The sequence below is a fragment of the Pseudorca crassidens genome, chromosome 14, assembly GCF_039906515.1.
Source record: "Pseudorca crassidens isolate mPseCra1 chromosome 14, mPseCra1.hap1, whole genome shotgun sequence".
Taxonomy (NCBI): Eukaryota; Metazoa; Chordata; class Mammalia; order Artiodactyla; family Delphinidae; genus Pseudorca; species Pseudorca crassidens.
Genome location: NC_090309.1, coordinates 18,816,361 through 18,821,026, shown reverse-complemented (window position 1 = coordinate 18,821,026; position 4,666 = coordinate 18,816,361). Strand labels below are relative to the sequence as shown.

Genomic DNA, 4,666 nt, shown 5'->3' with positions numbered 1-4,666 from the left:
TGCATTAATTTTGTATCCTGCAACTTTACCAAATTCATTGATTAGCTCTAGTAGTTTTCTGGTAGCATCTTCAGGATTCTCTATGTATATTATCATGTCATCTGCAAACAGTGACAGTGTTACTTCTTCTTTTCCAATTTGTATTCCTTTTATTTCTTTTTCTTCTCTGATTGCCATGGCTAGGACTTCCAAAACTATGTTGAATAATAGTGGTGAGAGTGGACATCCTTGTCTTCTTCCTGATCATAGAGGAAATGCTTTAAGTTTTTCACCATTGAGAATGATGTTTGCTGTGGGTTTGTCATGTATGGCCTTTATTATGTTGAGGTAGGCTCCCTCTATGTCTACTTTCTGGAGAGTTTTTTTATCATAAATTGGTGTTGAATTTTGTCAAAAGATTTTTCTGCATCTATTGAGATGATCATATGGTTTTTCTCCTTCAATTTGTTAATATGGTGTATCATGTTGATTGATTTACATATATTGAAGAATCCTTGGATAAATCCCACTTTATCATGGTGTATGATCCTTTTAATGTGTTGTTGGATTCTGTTGGCTAATATTTTGTTGAGGAGTTTTACATCTATATTCATCAGTGATATTGGTCTGTAATTTTCTTTTTTTTATAGTATCTTTGTCTGGTTTTGGTATCAGGGTGATCATGGCCTCATAAAATAAGTTTGGGAGTGCCCCTTCCTATGCAATTTTTTGGAAGAGTTTTAGAAGGATGGGTGTTAACTTTTCTCTAAATGTTTCATATATTCACCTGTGAAGCCATCTGGTCCCGGACTCTTGTTTGTTGGAAGATTTTTAATCACAGTTTCAATTTCATTATTGTGATTAGTCTTTTCATATTTTCTATTTCTTCCTGGTTCAGTCTTGGAAGGTTATAACTTTCTAAGAATTTATCCATTTCTTTCATGTTGTCCATTTTATTGGTATAGAGGTGCTTAGTAGTCTCTCAGGATGCTTTGTATTTCTGTGGTGTGTGTTGTAACTTCTCCTTTTACATTTTGAATTTTATTGATTTGAGTCCTCTCCCTCTTTTTCTTGATTAGTCTGGCTAATGGTTTATCAATTTTGTTTATCTTCTCAAAGAACCAGCTTTTAGTTTTGTTGATCTTTGCTATTGTTTTCTTTGTTTCTATTTCATTTATTTCTGCTCTGATCTTTATGATTTCTTTCTTTCTGGTAACTTTGGGTTTTGGTTGTTCTTCTTTCTCTAGTAAAAATATGGAATGCTCCATGAATTTGCATGTCTTCTTTGTGCAGGGACCATGCTAATCTTCTCTATATCATTCCAATTTTAGTATATGTGCTGCCAAAGGGAGCAAAGCTGCACATCTTTGACAGCATTTGTTATTTTGTTATTTTAAAACTTAAAAAGAAGGATGCTTGTCTGATGAGTGTGATATAGAGACATTGTGTGAGTGTAAAGATGCCATTAAACACCTGTAACATTCAGTAGCATCTTCAGAAGAGCCATGCCGTAGATGGAATTTAAAAAAAAAAAGAGTAAAAAAACTATTACAAATATATTCAAGGATTTAAAGAAATATATCAGGCTTCCCTGGTGGCACTGTGGTTGAGAGTCCACCTGCCGATGCAGGGGACACAGGTTCGTGCCCCAGTCCGGGAAGATCCCACATGCTGCACAGCGGCTGGGCTCGTGAGCCATGGCCTCTGGGCCTGTGCGTCCAGAGACTGTGCTCTGCAAAGGGAGAGGCCACAACAGTGAGAGGCCTGTGTACTGCAAAAAGAAAAAAAAAAAAAGTAGATACTTTTAGACAGTTTTGTTTTTTATTAGGAGTGTGTGACCTAATATCTCTCCTAGGTCTTCAGTAAATCCTGTTTCTCAATAATGATTATGCATAAGTGTATCTTTTAAAGATAATTTTAAGAAATGCTGAGTTATATGTTCAAATAGGTGCTAGCAGGACTTGATCAAAACTGGTGAATAAAGGGAAAGATAACTTCTCATTTACATAATATTAAACTTCATACAATCTAACATTCCAAAAGCATGAGAATTGATTTCTTTTTGCCACTTCAACTTCCCTGTTCAATGAGATCACTCACTGATACATCACCATAAATGTTCAAATCTATTCTGCAGCCATAATCATGGTGTAGAATCTTATCATCACCTGGCTTATTGTGACATCTTATGGTGGCTCATTGTTATTGGGCATCAAGTGAGTTACTACCATCAGCCATGGTAAGTAGTGGCACACAAGAACTGTTATGTCAAACCAAGGAGGGCCAATTTCCATCTTGAATTCTATGTAGAAACAGATTTCGGTCAGTGTGGTTTAAAGTTCTCCTCCAACCCACTGTTGCTAGAGTATATATAATGTTGTAGTAAATAGCACTTGAGGAACAGAAATAATCCAGTGATACAACATTGAAATTGTATTTATAAGAAAGAAAATTACAGGCATTTGTTAAGCAAAACAGGCCAATGGCATTTTGTTGATTATATGTAAAATTAAAGCCATTCTTGAAATTAATCTTTAGAAAGTTTGTCCATAAGCATAAGACTTATAACAAATAAGCATCTATTTTTGTCACTCACTTTAGTTCAGGAGCTTAACATCTACTATTTCTCACAATTTTGGCAAACCTTTTTGAAATCACTAACAGTATCCCTTCTACTTGGATAAAAAACAAGAAAGGTCTCAAGTTTACCAGGCTATACATTTATGCTACACCACCTCTCATAAAGTGAGACAAGGGCCAAAACCTTCTAAATCAATACACTTTACAGAATTTTGCCTTACCAAGACTTATATTGAATGAATATGCTTCATTCATTGACATTTTTCTCTCTTTGAAACATCCCACAATGTAGTGAGTCTTCTACAGTGTTACCTGAGTTGTTTTCAAATAGCAAATGCCATCACATCACTTTCCTTTTTGAAAACTTCCCATTAACTGTAGGATATACACACTTCCTAGTTCAGCATTTACGATCTTTCATGATGTGACTCCAATCTTTGTTCAAATTATTCCCTGCAGTTACTCCCGTATCACGGTTGTTTAGCCACATTCAATTTCTCATACTTCCTCATCAGAGTGTCCTTTCATAACTCTGGGGCTCTGCACATGATGCAAAGTTTTTGTTTTTAAGACTTTATTTTTTATTTTTTTGCAGTACGTGGGCCTCTCACTGTTGTGGCCTCTCCCATTGCGGAGCACAGGCTCCGGACGCGCATGCTCAGCGGCCATGGCTCACGGGCCTAGCCGCTCCGCGGCATGTGGTATCTTCCCGGACCGGGGCACGAACCCGTGTCCCCTGCATCGGCAGGCGGACTCTCAACCACTATGCCACCAGGGAAGCCCAAGACTTTATTTTTACAGCAGTATTAGGTTTCCAATAGCCTTTTCAGATTGGCTTTTTCCACTTAGTAATAGGCATTTAAGTTTCCTTCATGTTTTTTCATAGCTTGATAGCTCATTTCTTTGTAGTGTTGAATAATATTACATTGTCTGGATGTATCACACTTTATCTATTACCCTACTGAAGGACATGGTGACTTCCAAATTTTAGGAACTATGGATAAAGCTGTTATAAACAACCATAAGCATGTTTTCGGGTGGGTGTAAGTTTTTAACTCCTTTGGGTAAATATCAATAGGTGTGACTGCTGAATTGTATGTAAGAGTATGTTTAGTTTTGTGAGAAATGCCGAAGTGTCTTCCAAAATGGTGCAGCATTTTGCATTCCCACCAGCAATGTATGAGGGTTCCTGTTGCTCTACATCCTTGTCAGCCCTGGGGGTTATCAATGTTCTAGATTTTGGCCATTTCAATTGGTGTGTAACTCATTATTTTAATTTGCTTTTCCATGATGGCATAAGAGTAGAACATCTTTTCATATGCTTATTTGTTATCTGTGTATTTTATTTGGTGAGATGTGTTAAGGTCCTTGGCCCATTCTTAAAATGAGTTGTTTGTTTCATTATTGATGTGTTTTAAGAGTTCTTTGTGTAGTTTAGATAACCATATTCTATCAGATGTGTCCCTTGCAAATATATTCTCCAAAGGTTTGGCTTGTCCCCTCATTCTTTTAGCATTATCTTTCACAGAGCAGAAATGTTTAATAATAATAAAGTCCAGCTTAACAAATGTTTCTTTTATGGATTGTACCTTTGGTGTGTATCTAAATTGGCATCATCATGCCCAAGGTCATCTAGGTTTTCTCCTATGTCATCATCTAAGAGTTTTATAGTTTTGCATTTTATACTTAGGTCTGTGATTCATTTTGAGTTAATTTTTGTGAATGGCTTAAGGTCCATGTCTAGATTATTTTTTTTTTCATGTGGATACCCAGTTGTTCTAGCACCATTTGTTGAAGAGAATATCTACTCTCTACTGTATTGCTTTTGCTCATTCATCTAAGATCAGTTATCAATAGGAATGATGAGAAGCACTTAGGAGGTAGTATTAATAAGACTTGATAATAAATTATTTGTGGAAATAGGTGTTTGATGGTTGGATACTACAACTCATTTTCACACATTCTGTAAATAATATTTAGATTTTCCTGAATCAGCATTCTGATGAAAGGAATTGTGGATATTTTCTGATGCAATAAAGGTAATGTTTCTTTGAGATTCTGGGCCTCCTTTTTACAAACATTTATTTTTGATGATGAGGTGTCAGGC

General features: G+C 36.0%; 1 non-coding gene across 1 annotated transcript; it reads right to left on the bottom strand.

The window, feature by feature from the left end:
- Window positions 1–1,227: 1,227 nt before the first annotated feature.
- LOC137206273 (U6 spliceosomal RNA) lies at window positions 1,228–1,334 on the bottom strand. The gene has a single exon (XR_010934588.1). It is a non-coding gene; the product is annotated as a U6 spliceosomal RNA (small nuclear RNA).
- Between the last annotated feature and the right edge of the window lie 3,332 nt (window positions 1,335–4,666).